Source organism: Heterodontus francisci, chromosome 24, assembly GCF_036365525.1.
Source record: "Heterodontus francisci isolate sHetFra1 chromosome 24, sHetFra1.hap1, whole genome shotgun sequence".
Classification (NCBI taxonomy): domain Eukaryota; kingdom Metazoa; phylum Chordata; class Chondrichthyes; order Heterodontiformes; family Heterodontidae; genus Heterodontus; species Heterodontus francisci.
This window is the reverse complement of record NC_090394.1, coordinates 75,587,343-75,605,341: the sequence shown is the minus strand read 5'-3', so window position 1 is coordinate 75,605,341 and position 17,999 is coordinate 75,587,343. Positions and strand designations below refer to the sequence as shown.

Sequence of the window (17,999 nt, the reverse complement as noted above, 5' to 3'; positions counted from 1 at the left end):
CTCCCACATTCTACTCTCCGCAAACTTGAGGTCATCCAAAACTCTGTTTCCATATCTCAATTTGCACCAAGTCCTGTTCCCCTATCATCTCTGTGCTTGCTGACCTACATTGACTCCTAGTCAAGCAACATCTTGATGTAAAAATTTGCACCCTTGTTTTCAAATCCCTCCATGGCCTCACCCCTCCCTATCTCTGTAATCTCCTCCAGCCCCACAACCCTCCAAGTTAACTGCACTACTCTAATTCTGGCCTCCTGTGCATCCCTGATTTTAATCGCTCCATCGTTGGTGACTGCACTTTCAGTTACCTAGGCCCCAAGCTCTAGGATACCCTCCCTGCACCTTTCCGCCTCTCCACCTCGCTTGCCTCCTTTATGACACTCCTCAAAACCTACTTTTTTCACCAAGCTTTTGGTCATCAGACCTAATATCTCCTGATGTGGCTTGGTGTCATATCTTGTTTTATAATGCTCCTGTGAAGCAGAATTGCTCACAGCTTTTAAAAATTAAGTGGAGAAATACTTGAAAAAGGAAATTGCAGGAGTATTCAGAAAGTACAGGGGAATGGGACGAATTGGATAGCGCTTTCAGAGAGCCAGCACAGCACTGATGGGCTGAAAGGCCTACTTCAATTTCATAAAATTCTATGAATTTTTACAAGGGTCAAATTGGAGAAAGGCCAGACTGTTGGGTCAACTGGGGAACTACTGAGGGAGCTCTACAATCATGATGGTCAAAAATCTATTTCCTTTCAATGAATTTGAGCGTATTGTGAATCCCTACACTATAATCTGAAAAACTCAACTTTTAAAAATGTATTTATTCTCAGGACATGGACATCACTGGCAAGGCCAGCATTTATTGCCCATCCTTAGTCATACAAAGGTGGCAGTGAATCTTTTGTTTAAGACAACTAAATGTATTTTGCTAAGAGTCACCATCTAGGCCAGACTGGGTAAGGATGGCAAGTTTCCTTCCCTAATAATAAGGGTCTGATAAAGGGTCACTGACCTGAAACGTTAACTCTGTTTCTCTCTCCACAGATGCTGCCAGACCTGCTGAGTATTTCCAGCATTTCTTGTTTTTATTTCAGATTTCCAACATCCGCAGTATTTTGCTTTTATGTAAGTTTCCTTCCCTAACAGACGTTTGTGAACCAGTTAGGCTCTTAATCACAATCTGACAGGTTTATGGCAACCTTTAATGATACCAGCTTTGAGATTTTTTTTAAACTGATTGCTAACTCAAACTGCCATGGTGATATTTGAATTTGCATTCTCTGGATTACAAATCCAGTATCATAACCACTAATCTGTGAGAAATAGGACAGTAATGGGGTCAATAAAGTTTGAAAGCCCCAAATGAAACAGACTCAATCACTTATTACACCATGTGTTAACAGACAGGATTACATAATCCTGACTTCTTTACACTGGCCTACTAAGAATGGCACAGAGCAAGCAATAAGAGATGCAGTCCAGTTCAGGGTGACCATAGTTCAGCATCACTTTCCTTTAACAGTAAGGAATATTAGCAAGACTTCCTCTATTCTGGCACTAAACCGAGAGCAATCCCTCTGCATCTGTGACATCAGCCATGGACTCCCCAAGTGAAAGACAGACAGACCTGCATTTATATAGTACTTTTGATGACTTCAGCATGTCCCAAGTGCTTTGCAGCCAATGAAGTACTTTTGAAATGACACGAAGAAAAACTTTTTCACGCAGCAAGTGGTTAGGATCTGGAATGCACTGCCTGAGAGTGTGGTGGAGGCAGATTCAATCAAGGCTTTCAAAAGGGAATTGGATTATTATCTGAAAAGGAAGAATGTGCAGGGTTACGGGGTGAAGGCAGGGGAGCGGCACTAGGTAAATCGCTCCTTCAGAGCCAGCATAGATATGATTGGCTGAATGGCCTCCTTCTGTGCTATAACCATTCCATGATTCATTCTATGAAATGTAGTCACTGTTATAATGTAGAAAGCACAGCAGCCAACTTGCACACAGCAAGCTCCCACAAACAGCACTGTGATAATCAGATAATCTGTTTTTAGTGGTGTTGGTTGAGTAATAAATATTGCCCAGGACAGGGGGGAGAATTCCTTTGGTCTTCTTCGAAACAGTGCCATGGGATCTTTTACATCCAACGAGATGGCAGATGGGGCCTCGGTTTAACGTCTTATCTGAAAGAAGGCACCTCTGAAAGTGCTGCACCCCCTCAGTACTGCACTGGGGTGATAGCCTTAACTTTTAGACGCTGGAGTGGTACTTAAACACACCAGCTTCCTACTCAAAGACAAGAGTGCTACCCACTGAGTCATTGCAAATGCCAAGCAAAACTGTCAATGTACTGCCAAATTAGAGCACTTTTCACTGTGAAGCCAAGCTTAATGGAAAATGGACTGATATTCCCCCCAAAAAAACTTTGCTTGGGACCCTGAGACCAACCAGAGAAATATTTCATCTCGTCAGACTGTGCTGGTTTCAAACTCTGGTTCCAAAGCGAAAGCATAGTGCATTATCTGCTCATCGGATGTGCGTATGCTCCCTTATTAGGGTTTCCTGGATGCCCGATTGTACAAGAATGGACATGAGACAAGCAATTACCTTTTGAATTCAAGCATCCTACATGAGGAGTAAAATACAAATCCAATGTAAATTGTCAGTGTTCTATTTGCCAACAAAAGACCAGTCTGTACTCACACTTCTAACTGAGCTAATAATGTCATTAATTCACTCTAACTGATTTTTTCCAAACATATCTCCATGTTCTTTCCTTTCACTGTGATTTTCATGTCAAGTTATCTACACAATCAGGGAGTACAAACAGATGGCATATTTATCATTACCTTTAAACATAGTCAATGCTCCGTCATTGCTACTTTTTGCCAGGGTTCTGATTTAATTAAAGCTGATTATCACATCAGAATCACTTTATCATGCTGATATAATAGACTTAGGTGAACATCTCAGACACAATCACATAATATGTTACGGGTGGAAAAAAAAGGCTTCAGAATTGGTCTCTACTTGCCTGCTGAGAATCGCAATTATATAGCACCTTTATTGTAGAAAAACACCCCAAAGGCACTTCACAGAGACATAACAAAAATACCAACACCAGGTCAAAGAAAAAAGGTATTCAGAGGGTCCACCAAAAGCTTGGGGTTTAAGAAAAATCTTGAGTTTAGGGAGAGAATTTCAGAGCATGGGACTCAGTTAGTTAAAGGTGCAGCCGCCAATGGTGGGAGGAAGGGACAGGGAACGCGCGAGAGGCTAGAGTCTGAGAACAGAGAGGAAACAGCAGAGGGTTATGGGGCTGGAGGAGAGCATAGAGATAGGAAGGGAAGAGGCCATGGAGGGATTTGGCAACAAAGGTTGGGAATTTTAAAATAAAAGCAAAATACTGCAAACGCTGGAAATCTGCAACAAAAACAGAAAGTGCTGGAAATACACAGCAGGTCAGGCAGCAGACAGAAATGGAGTTAGCGTTTCAGGTCTGTGACCTTGCATCAGAATCTGAAACGTTAACTCTTTTTTTCTCTCCACTGATGCTGCCAGACCTGCTGTGTATTTCCAGCACTTTGTTTTTACCTGGGAATATTAAAATCCAGGCATTAATAATTAGGAGCCAATGTAGGTCAGCAAGAAAGGAGTGATGGATGAACAGGACTTTGTGCAAGTTAGGTTAAGGGCAGCAGAGTTTTAGGTGGCCTCAAGTTTAACAGGAGGAAGTAGGCAGCCTTTATGATGGCGAGAATATGGGTTCAGAAGCTTAACATCAGGTGGAAAGAACACTGAGGTTTTCAAACCATCTGGTTCAGCATCAGACAGCGGCCAGTGGGAGGGATAGAGAAGGCAGTAAATGTATTCTTTAAATACTGACTGTCAAGCATTGGTTATAGTGTCCCTTTTCAATGGACCATGTCACTGAATATTTCCTCTGAAGAGTTTAACAAAAACATATTTCAAAAATGATTTTAATTTGTATTAACAGAGCTGGATGCCTCTATCTGGAGCTGACAAAGTTTTGGACAGGTAGGAGTACTTTGAAACAAAAACAAGAAATGCTGGATTCACTCAGCAGGTCTGGCAGCATCTGTGGAAAGAGAAGCAGAGTTAACGTTTCGGGTCAGTGACCCTTCTTCGGAACTGACAAATATTAGAAAAGTCACAGATTATAAACAAGTGAGGTGGGGGTTGGGCAAGAGATAACGAAGGAGAAGGTGCAGATTGGACCAGGCCACATAGCTGACCAAAAGGTCACGGAGCAAAGGCAAACAATATGTTAATGGTGTGTTGAAAGACAAAGCATTAGTACAGATTAGGTGTAAATATACTGAATATTGAACAGCAGCAAGTGCAAACCTGAAGAAAAACAACCTGAAAAAAACACCTTTTTTCACCCCCACCTCACTTGTTTATAATCTGTGACTTTTCTAATATTTGTCAGTTCCGAAGAAGGGTCACTGACCCGAAACGTTAACTCTGCTTCTCTTTCCACAGATGCTGCCAGACCTGCTGAGTGAATCCAGCATTTCTTGTTTTTGTTTCAGATTTCCAGCATCCGCAGTATTTTGCTTTTATTATATAGGAGTACTTTGATTTCCTTCATGTGCAGGTGTACAAAGTGTTCATTCCTCCAGAACTGTACACACCTCCCAAATAAATCATTTATTAAATACTGAAAATATTAAACAGAACTAGTACAACAGTCACTGCACATTCCAAATTCAGTATTTTTATTGCAGTTTAGTGTTAGTCAAATTTATCTACCAGAAATACTCCTGTCATCATTTTGCACTTAGTGGATACCCTTTACTGTGACCAATAAATAGTATTAACAACTCTCAGTGGTCAGCCTTGCCACGTGGTGTGGGACTAAGCTTCATAAACCACAACATGTTTAGGTTATAACCCTGACTGGGTTAGCCAAGGCATTAGGGAGTGCAAAATAAACATCCATTTTTGGTAAGTACAACAGAATATGACCAGGCTTTGTGCTTCTGATCACCAACCAACAACTCTCATGCCGTGTTGGAAATGCTTACATGCTGAGGTCAAAGGTTGACCGGATAGTGCCTGGCTGTGTTATTCTGCACACAGCCAAATATCCCACTGGCATTCACTGATCAGACCCTTTCTCTGACAAAGCATCAAAGGTTGGCAGCAGCTACAGAACAGCACTGCCTTTGTCGAAACAGTCAGAAGAGAAAATCCAGGGGGAAAAAAAACTGGGACAGGATGAAGAAGGGAACTATTTTATGTCAGTATACTATGCAAGGACCAAGCTCCCACACCTGCTGAAACAAAAAGCAGCGTTTTTGCAGCTACCTATTTCAAAGTAGCAAATTCTTTTCACATCTTCTGCAATCTTAATTAACACAGAATACATAAAACCTGCCAAAGTACAGCATCTTGTTGAAATGCAGTAACTGCAGTCAGTCCACAGCAATGAATCTCCTAAGAAAACCATTCCTGATCTACAGCACACAGTATGTGCAATCGCTTGGAAACAGCATCTAATGCACCCATCTCTGAAGATATTAAAATTTGCTTTCAACAACCTGGTTACTGAGCACACAATAGTAGCAGGAAAGAAAGCTCAAAATTTGATGCACCTTCCCTAATTAAATCACTGCCGCATTTTCTGCAAGGGTTAAAGAGTACTCCAGTATCTGCCATTCCTAAAAACATACAGCTCATCAATATTTGATAGGCCTTCAATTTAGTTGAGAAAATGCAGCCCTAGATTTTGCCAGTATTACAAAGCAACAGTGACAGGAGCTGATCCCTCACAGTACAGTACTGCTCCCAAAGTTTAAAAGAAATGGGACTACTATCCAGTCATACTATAAATGACTGGGATATTGGAATACAGAGTAAAATTTCAAAATTTGCCAATGACACCAAACTTAGAAGTGTGACAGACAGTGAAGTGAGGACGATACCAATCCACTGCGACAGGACATAGATAGGCTAACAGAATGGACAGACAAGTGGCAGATGGAATTTAATAGAACATAGGAGCAGCAGTAGGCCAGAGAAGTGGGAGGTGATGCATTTTGGCAGAAGGGATAGAGAGAGGCAATACAGATATAATGGCACAATTCTAAAGAGCGTACAGGAACAGAGGGACCTGGGGGATCACGTGTATAGATCTTTAAGGTGACAGGACATATTGAGAGAGTAGTTAGCAAAGCATATAGGATCTTGCGCTTCAAAAATAGAGGTATTTAGTACAAAAGCAGGGAAGTTATACTGAATCTTTATAAAGCTCTAGATGGGCACAACTAGGGTAATGCATCCAGTTCTGGTCCCCACACATTAGGAAGGATGTGAGGTTCCTTGAGAGGGTGCAGAGGAGATTTACCAGAATGGTTCCAGGGATGAGGAATTTTAGTTACAAGGTTAGGTTGGAGAAGCTGGGGTTTTTCTCCTTGGAGCGAAGGAGATTGAGGGGAGATTTGATAAAGGTGTACATGATTATGACAGGCTTAGATAAGTGAGGCAAAGAAAAGCGGTTCCCATTAGCTGAGGTACAAGGACTAGGGGACACAAATTTAAGGTTTGGGGCAAGAGATGCGGGGGCGGATGCAAGTAAAAACATTTTTACGCAGCGAGTGGTAATGACCTGGAACTCGCTGCCTACAAGGATGGTGGAAGCAGAGACAATTAATGATTTCACAAGAAAACTGGATGGGCACGAGGGAAATAAACTTGCAGGGGGAATGGGACTGACTAAATTGCTCTATAGAGAGACAGCATGGTCTTGATTGGCTGAATGGCCTCCTTCTATGCAGTTAACAAATAGACATTAATGCAATTTTACTACATTTAGTTTTAATGGAGGGGGAAATTATTTGAGATTTATACCGTGCTTACCGCAAAGAAGTAGATTTCAAAGCACAGACTGCAGTCAGATCCTGCTTCTATATAAATGAGCAAATCAAGAACGAGAGGTGCACGTTGCAGACTCCATTTAGGTTAGGGAACAGAATCTGAATGCAGCATTAGAATCTGCCTAAATGGTGCCGTGCTGAAGATAAAGTTTGAAAAGACGGGCATGGTTACAATCTGATCCCTGGTACAGGAGCATGGTTGGAAGAAGTGATTGCCTCTCCCAGGCTGCTTTGTGATATTCCCACCTCCCCCACACGGGGCTGAACAGCCTAAACCCCTTAAATGTTCGACAGCGGGAGTGCCCCAAGATTTTTGTCTCTTGTGGGAGCATCAGGGGTCTTGCTCGTCATACGTGCAGTTTAAATCCATGTTCCATGATTGTGCATGCTACTGGAACACGACAAACCAGTAAGAAATTAGCACAAACAGAAACAAGTTTACCTGGGCTTCCTGGGCCATGCTTCCAGGCTCATGAGCCCAATGTGCACCCTTAGTCATAGTTTAAAAAAACATTCTATATAATAATAACATAAGAAATAGGAGCAGCAGTAGGCCATTCGGCCCCTCAAGCCTGCCCTGCCATTCAATAAGATCATGGCTGATCTGCCCCAGACCTCAACTCCTCTTTCGTGCCAGCTCCTCATAGCGCTCAACTCCCCGATATTTCAAAAATGTATCTACCTCCTCTTTAAATACTTTCAGTGATCTAGTCTCCACAACTCTCTGAGGTAGAGAATTCATAAGAAATATAACATAATGGCCCATCTCATATGCACGAGACCCCAACCTCTGAACATACCCTCAAGGTTGAGCATATTTTATATTTGTCTATATATTTTTTTTTAAACTCCTAACTAATCCTTTTTTATCCAAACATTGTACTTTTAAAAAGACATACCAAAGTAAGCAAAGGCAGAATGGACATAATTTTGTGGGGAAGCTCCTACAACGTACCTTGGCAAACTGTGCTAAACATACAGAATGCTACTTCTGTAGCCACAATCACACCAAAAGCAATTTTTGAAAATTAAGCTTCTGTACACTATTTGGCTTCGAAATACAATGAGCACAGAACACGCCATATGCATATTTGAGCAGTCTTTAAACAGAATGGGGAGTCCGCTAATTCATTGTGGTAACACTGTCCCTGACACATCTAAACATCCTGAAATAGAATCTGCATTTCTAAAAGACACAGAGAGGGAGGGGGGAGGGGGAGGGGATGGGAGGGAGGGGGGAGAGGGGGAAGCGAGGCGGGGGGGAGAGGGGGAAGCGAGGCGGGGGGGAGAGGGGGAAGCGAGGCGGGGGGGAGAGGGGGAAGCGAGGCGGGGGGGAGAGGGGGAAGCGAGGCGGGGGGGAGAGGGGGAAGCGAGGCGGGGGGGAGAGGGGGAAGCGAGGCGGGGGGGGAGAGGGGGAAGCGAGGCGGGGGGGGAGAGGGGGAAGCGAGGCGGGGGGGGAGAGGGGGAAGCGAGGCGGGGGGGGAGAGGGGGAAGCGAGGCGGGGGGGAGAGGGGGAAGCGAGGCGGGGGGGAGAGGGGGAAAGCGAGGCGGGGGGGAGAGGGGGAAGCGAGGCGGGGGGGAGAGGGGGAAGCGAGGCGGGGGGGAGAGGGGGAAGCGAGGCGGGGGGGAGAGGGGGAAGCGAGGCGGGGGGGAGAGGGGGAAGCGAGGCGGGGGGGAGAGGGGGAAGCGAGGCGGGGGGGAGAGGGGGAAGCGAGGCGGGGGGGAGAGGGGGAAGCGAGGCGGGGGGGAGAGGGGGAAGCGAGGCGGGGGGGAGAGGGGGAAGCGAGGCGGGGGGGAGAGGGGGAAGCGAGGCGGGGGGGAGAGGGGGAAGCGAGGCGGGGGGGAGAGGGGGAAGCGAGGCGGGGGGGAGAGGGGGAAGCGAGGCGGGGGGGAGAGGGGGAAGCGAGGCGGGGGGGAGAGGGGGAAGCGAGGCGGGGGGGAGAGGGGGAAGCGAGGCGGGGGGGAGAGGGGGAAGCGAGGCGGGGGGGAGAGGGGGAAGCGAGGCGGGGGGGAGAGGGGGAAGCGAGGCGGGGGGGAGAGGGGGAAGCGAGGCGGGGGGGAGAGGGGGAAGCGAGGCGGGGGGGAGAGGGGGAAGCGAGGCGGGGGGGAGAGGGGGAAGCGAGGCGGGGGGGAGAGGGGGAAGCGAGGCGGGGGGGAGAGGGGGAAGCGAGGCGGGGGGGAGAGGGGGAAGCGAGGCGGGGGGGAGAGGGGGAAGCGAGGCGGGGGGGAGAGGGGGAAGCGAGGCGGGGGGGAGAGGGGGAAGCGAGGCGGGGGGGAGAGGGGGAAGCGAGGCGGGGGGGAGAGGGGGAAGCGAGGCGGGGGGGAGAGGGGGAAGCGAGGCGGGGGGGAGAGGGGGAAGCGAGGCGGGGGGGAGAGGGGGAAGCGAGGCGGGGGGGAGAGGGGGAAGCGAGGCGGGGGGGAGAGGGGGAAGCGAGGCGGGGGGGAGAGGGGGAAGCGAGGCGGGGGGGAGAGGGGGAAGCGAGGCGGGGGGGAGAGGGGGAAGCGAGGCGGGGGGGAGAGGGGGAAGCGAGGCGGGGGGGAGAGGGGGAAGCGAGGCGGGGGGGGAGAGGGGGAAGCGAGGCGGGGGGGGAGAGGGGGAAGCGAGGCGGGGGGGGAGAGGGGGAAGCGAGGCGGGGGGGGAGAGGGGGAAGCGAGGCGGGGGGGGAGAGGGGGAAGCGAGGCGGGGGGGGAGAGGGGGAAGCGAGGCGGGGGGGAGAGGGGGAAGCGAGGCGGGGGGGAGAGGGGGAAGCGAGGCGGGGGGGAGAGGGGGAAGCGAGGCGGGGGGGAGAGGGGGAAGCGAGGCGGGGGGGAGAGGGGGAAGCGAGGCGGGGGGGAGAGGGGGAAGCGAGGCGGGGGGGAGAGGGGGAAGCGAGGCGGGGGGGAGAGGGGGAAGCGAGGCGGGGGGGAGAGGGGGAAGCGAGGCGGGGGGGAGAGGGGGAAGCGAGGCGGGGGGGAGAGGGGGAAGCGAGGCGGGGGGGAGAGGGGGAAGCGAGGCGGGGGGGAGAGGGGGAAGCGAGGCGGGGGGGAGAGGGGGAAGCGAGGCGGGGGGGAGAGGGGGAAGCGAGGCGGGGGGGAGAGGGGGAAGCGAGGCGGGGGGGAGAGGGGGAAGCGAGGCGGGGGGGAGAGGGGGAAGCGAGGCGGGGGGGAGAGGGGGAAGCGAGGCGGGGGGGAGAGGGGGAAGCGAGGCGGGGGGGAGAGGGGGAAGCGAGGCGGGGGGGAGAGGGGGAAGCGAGGCGGGGGGGAGAGGGGGAAGCGAGGCGGGGGGGAGAGGGGGAAGCGAGGCGGGGGGGAGAGGGGGAAGCGAGGCGGGGGGGAGAGGGGGAAGCGAGGCGGGGGGGAGAGGGGGAAGCGAGGCGGGGGGGAGAGGGGGAAGCGAGGCGGGGGGGAGAGGGGGAAGCGAGGCGGGGGGGAGAGGGGGAAGCGAGGCGGGGGGGAGAGGGGGAAGCGAGGCGGGGGGGAGAGGGGGAAGCGAGGCGGGGGGGAGAGGGGGAAGCGAGGCGGGGGGGAGAGGGGGAAGCGAGGCGGGGGGGAGAGGGGGAAGCGAGGCGGGGGGGAGAGGGGGAAGCGAGGCGGGGGGGAGAGGGGGAAGCGAGGCGGGGGGGAGAGGGGGAAGCGAGGCGGGGGGGAGAGGGGGAAGCGAGGCGGGGGGGAGAGGGGGAAGCGAGGCGGGGGGGAGAGGGGGAAGCGAGGCGGGGGGGAGAGGGGGAAGCGAGGCGGGGGGGAGAGGGGGAAGCGAGGCGGGGGGGAGAGGGGGAAGCGAGGCGGGGGGGAGAGGGGGAAGCGAGGCGGGGGGGAGAGGGGGAAGCGAGGCGGGGGGGAGAGGGGGAAGCGAGGCGGGGGGGAGAGGGGGAAGCGAGGCGGGGGGGAGAGGGGGAAGCGAGGCGGGGGGGAGAGGGGGAAGCGAGGCGGGGGGGAGAGGGGGAAGCGAGGCGGGGGGGAGAGGGGGAAGCGAGGCGGGGGGGAGAGGGGGAAGCGAGGCGGGGGGGAGAGGGGGAAGCGAGGCGGGGGGGAGAGGGGGAAGCGAGGCGGGGGGGAGAGGGGGAAGCGAGGCGGGGGGGAGAGGGGGAAGCGAGGCGGGGGGGAGAGGGGGAAGCGAGGCGGGGGGGAGAGGGGGAAGCGAGGCGGGGGGGAGAGGGGGAAGCGAGGCGGGGGGGAGAGGGGGAAGCGAGGCGGGGGGGAGAGGGGGAAGCGAGGCGGGGGGGAGAGGGGGAAGCGAGGCGGGGGGGAGAGGGGGAAGCGAGGCGGGGCGGAGAGGGGGAAGCGAGGCGGGGCGGAGAGGGGGAAGCGAGGCGGGGGGGAGAGGGGGAAGCGAGGCGGGGGGGAGAGGGGGAAGCGAGGCGGGGCGGAGAGGGGGAAGCGAGGCGGGGCGGAGAGGGGGAAGCGAGGCGGGGCGGAGAGGGGGAAGCGAGGCGGGGGGGAGAGGGGGAAGCGAGGCGGGGGGGAGAGGGGGAAGCGAGGCGGGGGGGAGAGGGGGAAGCGAGGCGGGGGGAGAGGGGGAAGCGAGGCGGGGGGAGAGGGGGAAGCGAGGCGGGGGGGGGAGAGGGGGAAGCGAGGCGGGGGGGGGAGAGGGGGAAGCGAGGCGGGGGGGGAGAGGGGGAAGCGAGGCGGGGGGGGAGAGGGGGAAGCGAGGCGGGGGGGGGAGGGGGAAGCGAGGCGGGGTGGGGAGAGGGGGAAGCGAGGCGGGGTGGGGAGAGGGGGAAGCGAGGCGGGGTGGGGAGAGGGGGAAGCGAGGCGGGGTGGGGAGAGGGGGAAGCGAGGCGGGGGGGGAGAGGGGGAAGCGAGGCGGGGGGGGAGAGGGGGAAGCGAGGCGGGGGGGGAGAGGGGGGAGCGAGGCGGGGGGGGAGAGGGGGGAGCGAGGCGGGGGGGGAGAGGGGGGAGCGAGGCGGGGGGGGAGAGGGGGGAGCGAGGCGGGGGGGGGGAGAGGGGGGAGCGAGGCGGGGGGGGAGAGGGGGGAGCGAGGCGGGGGGGGAGAGGGGGGAGTGAGGCGGGGGGGGAGAGGGGGGAGTGAGGCGGGGGGGGGAGAGGGAGGAGCGAGGCGGGGGGGGAGAGGGAAGAGGGGGGAGCGAGGCGGGGGGGGAGAGGGAGGAGCGAGGCAGGGGGGGAGAGGGAAGAAGGGGGAGCGAGGCTGGGGGGGAGGGGAGAGAGTGAGAGAAACACACATACAGGGGGAAGGGGGAGACAGAGAGAGATAGATGAAAGGTGCAGAGGAGATTTACTAGGATGTTGCCTGGTATGGAGGGAAGGTCTTACGAGGAAAGGCTGAGGGACTTGAGGTTGTTTTCGTTGGAGAGAAGGAGGAGGAGAGGTGACTTAATAGAGACATATAAGATAATCAGAGGGTTAGATAGGGTGGATAGTGAGCGTCTTTTTCCTCGGATGGTGATGGCAAACACGAGGGGACATAGCTTCAAGTTGAGGGGTGATAGATATCGGACAGATGTGAGAGGTAGTTTCTTTACTCAGAGAGTAGTAAGGGCGTGGAACGCCCTGCCTGCAGCAGTAGTAGATTCGCCAACTTTAAGGGCATTTAAGTGGACATTGGATAGACACATGGATGAAAATGGAATAGTGTAGGTCAGATGGTTTCACAGGGCGGCGCAACATCGAGGGCCGAAGGGCCTGTACTGCGCTGTAATGTTCTAAATTCTAAAAAAAAATGAGTTGATCCTTCAATTAAAGTGGATTTGATTCATGCAGGTTCCATATGCTTAGCCTAAGAATAAAGAGGTGCAGAAAGTAATTGGGCGAAGGATTAAGTGATGGAAGCAGGATCCAAAATAGCTTTTAAAACGGAAATGGATGAATATTTGAAAAAGAAAAATGTAAAAGGGGAAAGTGGACAGCTCTTTCAGGAGAACTGGTACACATATGATGAGGCAAATGGCCTCCTTTCGATGACTGCATGATCTATCGCCACAGTGGAGCAGCTTTAAAAGGATTTTGATACCTACGTTGACATGTTATACTTAGGTGTCTTTTACTGACCTGAAGTACATCAGTCTATTTTTCTGCTATGGACTGATGATCTAAAATAGGCTAAATCACAGAAGCAAAGTGTGCAATCTCAAAGCATATCATGAAAGACCAAACCAAGCATTTTATCGATAATAAAAGCAAAATACTGCGGATGCTGGACTGAAATCTGAAAAACAAGAAATGCTGGAACCACTCAGCAGGCAGGCTGGCAGCAGTGGAGGCGCAGGGGGTGGGGGGGGGGGGGGGGGGGGGGGGGGGGGGGGGGGGGGGGGGGGGGGGGGGGGGGGGGGGGGGGGGGGATTACTTCTTCGGAAGCATTCTTGACATCAACCAGTAAAACAATAACAAACAAAAATGAAAAGGGTTATTTAAAGAGAATTGAAGAACTTTTATACAGCACCTCATCAACCCTCTCATACAACAGGTACAGCCTGATCTCAATCTGTTGAAACTTCATACAAGATGAATCACTGATATTTCCCCCCATGCTGTAAATACATTGAACCGATCTCAGAGTTCAGAGCATGTTAATAAGCTGTCACTCTCAAAGCGAAGATCATCTAATCTCCACAATGTATTACAGACTCATAAAACACACTAAAGCTTTACAATTCAGTGTCCTACTAAGCACAGGACCGTGTCACAAACACAAAACTGTGTATTCGCTATAAAGTTTGTCCACTGTTCTCTACTTGTGGTCTGTAATGTTACAGGTCAATATCTTCAACAGTAGCAAGTATCATATGTCTAGCTATCCAGTGATAACTAATAGGAGTGATCTCAATATGATAATTACCAGACATCTGGATAAGAGTCAATAAAGCACCAGTGTGCCAGAGACTGATTGATAGGCACAGCAAGCATCTGCCTGCGTGAGCTACTGAAGTGTCAAGAGAGCTAATTTTATATATAGGTACTCAATTCTGCAGTGCTCTGCTGTACGAGAGCTCCAGAGACAGAACGCTCAACCATGCACTGTACTGAGGCTGCTTCCGCTGGGACTGCTCGTGGTAGAACAGAAAATCAAACTGATGATTGGCAGGAACTTCAAAAGCTTCAGCCTGAATACTGAACCAGGATTCTTGAGGGCAGAAGGATAATGAATCCATGCTGTGAACCACAAACCAGCAGGTACAACAGGAGCAGAAATCACGATGGTGAATGTAGCATCCACAATGAAAATGCCTCTTGCATATGAAGCTGTATTTTCTGGTCTGATCCCTACACATGGACACTTCTGTTACATGAACCATTCACTGAGTTAAATTCTCCTCGTAGAGGGACATCCCGATTGGTGATTCTGAAGTATACACATAGGGAAATCTCCCAATACCAAAATACACCCAACACAAAATTTGATGGGACATCAACCTGTTGTGTCCTTTTAAAATTAAAAGTCTCATTCTAGAAAACTGTTGCATCAACTGAACTTCATTTTGTAGCTCTTTTTAAATGAAATATATTGCCACAGCTAGCAAAGAAGTGATCACACTTTGAGGAACTGGCAGTACTAGCATGGGACTTGTATAACAGCCACAGTGAGGGGAACAAAGCGATACACAGCACATGGCGAGGGTCAGTGTTACACTCCAATGGCTCAGGAATGACTATGATCCTCAAACTAGTGCAGGAAGAGGGAAATGCTGAGACTGATTATGATGAGAAAAATGGCATATTGTGGGTGCATTTCTAGGAGTCAGAAGATGATTTATTTGGGTTGTTACTGTCTCACAAAATTACTACTAGATCAAGAAGCAGGCAGGGAAGAGCAGGGCAAGATGATATGATGGAATAGACAGGTGCAAGTACAATGGAAAGGGCAGACAGAAAGCAGAAAGTACAGCACACAATGATCACCAGCTTTCAGAGGTGGAGAAGGAAACAATGATTGGTATCAGGGATATTTAAACTGTTAGAAAGAAAAACTTGCATTTTTATAGCACCTTTAACAACTTCAGGGTATCCCAAAGCATCTCCAGCCAATGAAATACTTTGAGTGTAGTCACAGTTGTAATATTACACAAAATAGGCAAGTTAAGGACCATCAATTCACATATAAGAACTAGGAGCAGGAGTAGACCATATGGCCTATCGAGCCTGCTCCTCCATTCAATACAATCTTTGGCTTCAACTCCACTTTCCTGCCCACTGGCCATATCCCTTGATTCCCTGAGAGACCAAAAATCGGTCTATCCCAGCCTTAAATATATTTAACGATGGAGCATCCACAACCCTCTGGGGTAGAGAATTCCAAAGATTCACAACCTTTTGAGTAAAATAATCTCTCCTCATCCCAGTCCTAAAGGATCGGCCCCTTATCCTGAGACTGTGACTCCGTGTTTTAGATTCCCCGACCAGCAGAAACAATCTCTCAGTGTCTACCCTATCCAACCCCTTCAGAATCTTGTATGTTTCAATGAGATTGCCTCCCATTCTTCTAAACTCCAGAGAATTTACTCAGCCTCTCATCATAGGACAACCCCTCATCCCAGGTACCAATTTAGTAAACCTTCGCTGTACCACCTCCAATGCAAATATATCCTTCCTTAAATATGAGGGCCAAAGCTGCACAGAGTATTCCAGGTGTCGTCTTACCAAAACCCTGTACAATTTTAGCAAGACCTCTTTATTCCTGTACTCCAATCCCCTTGCAATAAAGGCCAACATGCCATTTACCTTCCTAATTACTTGCTGTACGTGCATGTTAACTTTGTGTGCTCCTTGTACAAGCATACCCAAGTCTGTTTCGAGAGCAACACCTACAAGTTTCACCCCTTTTAAAAAAATATTCTGCTTTTCTATCCTTATGACCAGTGAATAACTTCACACTTCCCTACATTATACTTAATCTGCCATGTAGTTGCCCATTCACTTAACCTGTCTATATCTCTTTGCAGCCTCTGTGTCCTCCCCACAGCTTACCTTTCCACCTATCTTTGTATCATCAGCAAGCCTAGGTACATTACTCTCTGTCTCTTCATCCAAGTCATTAATATAGATTATAAATAGCTGAGACCCCAGCACTGATCCTTGTGGCACTCCACCATTCACTGCCTGCCAACTTGAAAATGCCCCGTTTATGCCGACTCTTTGCTTCCTGTCTGTTCACCAATCCTCTATCCATGCTAATATATTACCCCCAACTCCATAAACCCTTATCTTGCCTTTTGATCTTTTGTGTGGCACCTTATCGAATGCCTTTTGGAAATCCAGGTATACTACATCTACAGGTTCCACTTTATCTACCCTACTAGTTAGATCGTCAAAACACTAATAAATTTGTCAAACAGGATTTCCCTTTCGGAAAACCATGTTGATTTGTTCTAATCATTCTGTGCTTTTCTAAATGCATTGTTAAGGCTTCCTTAATAATAGCTTCCAGCATTTTCCAACGACTGATGTTAGGCTAACTGTCCTGTAGTTAGTTCCCCATTTTCTCTCTCCCTCCTTTCTTGAAAAGCAGTGTAACATTTGCCAACTTCCAATCTGATGGGACTGTTCCCGAATCTAAGGAATTTTTAAAATTATAGCTTACGCTTTCACTACCTCTGCAGCTACCTCTTTTACAACCCTAGGATTTATCAGATTTTAGTCCCTTACGTTTCTCCAATACTTTTTCTCTGCTGATATTAAGTTGGTTAATTTCCTCATTCTTTATAGCCCCTAGATTATTGACTATTTCTGGTATGAAACTTGTGTCTTCTACGGTGAAGACAGACACAAAATATTCATTCAATGCCTCTGCCATATCCTCATTCCGCATGATAAATTCTCCTGTCTCTGCTTCTAGGGGACCAACGTTTACTTTAGCTACTCTGTTCCTTTTTATACACCTATAAAAGTTCTTACAATCTGTTTTTATATTACTGGCTGGTTTACTCTCATTCTATTTTTTCCTTTCTCATCAACTTTTTGGTGGGCCTTTACTGGTTTCTAAAACAATCCCAATGCTTGGAGTTGCAACTATTTTTTGCAACATTGTAAGCCTCTTTTAATACTATCCTTAACTTCCTGAGTGAGCCATGGATGGGTCTTTCTGGATGAGTTTTTTGTTTTTCAATGGAACGATTTTTGTTGAACATCTTGAATTGTTTCTTTAAAGGTTTCTCACTGTTCATTTATTACCATATCTTTTAGTTTACTTACCCAATTTACCTGAGCCAGTTCTCCCCCTCATATCTATGTAATTGGCTTTAAGTTTAAGATTCTTGTTTGTGATTGGAGTATGTCACTTTAAAATTTAACATGAAATTCAATGGTATTATATCACTATTTCCCATTGGATCTTTTACTATGACATTGCTAATTAACCCTGCTTCATTACACAATACTAGATCTAAGATAGCTTTATCCCACAATGTACTGCTCCAAGAAACTGTCCCGAAAACATTCTACAAACTCATCTTCTGATTCACTCTTGCCAATTTCATTGTCCCAGTCTATATTATTATATTGCCTTTGTTACAAGCTCCAATAATTTCTTGTTTAATGCTCTGTCCAATGGCATAACTACTGTAGGGGACCTATAGACTCCTCCCACCAGTGTTTTCTGATTCTCGTTATTCCTAATTTTCACCCATACCGATTCTACTTCGTGATCTTCTGAGGCCAGATCCTTTCTCACTAATGTCCTTTTGTCATCCTTTACTATCAGGGTTACCCCTCCGCCTTTGCCGTTCTGTCTGTCTTTCCGCAATACTGCGTACCCTGGAATATTGATTTCCCAACCTTGATCATCATGTAACCATGTCTCTGTAATGGTGATTAAATCTAAATCATTGACCACTATTTGTGCCACTAGTTCATCTATCTTATTGCAGATGCTTCACGCATTCAGATGAAGAACCTTTAATTTCATTCTTTTTACTTCTATTCCCTGCAATGACCCTATTCACTGATATATATTTTTTGTTAAACTCTCTGTCCCTTTCTGTTTGTCTTTATCCATAACGCTATACTGTCCCGGTGCCTCGACCTCTCTCTTTGGATTTCTAAATCTCCCTTCACCCAAATCCTCTCCCCACCTCTGTTACTTGACACTCTCTTAAGTTTGTACACACCCTGACCATTAAACAGCATGACCTTGTGCAACACAGAAACTGGAACAATTGTTTAACTAGTT

The 17,999-nt window shown here is 49.7% G+C and overlaps 1 protein-coding gene across 3 annotated transcripts in view; it reads right to left on the bottom strand.

The window, feature by feature from the left end:
- capn15 (calpain 15) overlaps positions 1-17,999 on the bottom strand; it is a 289,848-nt gene that overhangs the window by 242,091 nt on the left and 29,758 nt on the right. The window lies entirely within an intron of this gene.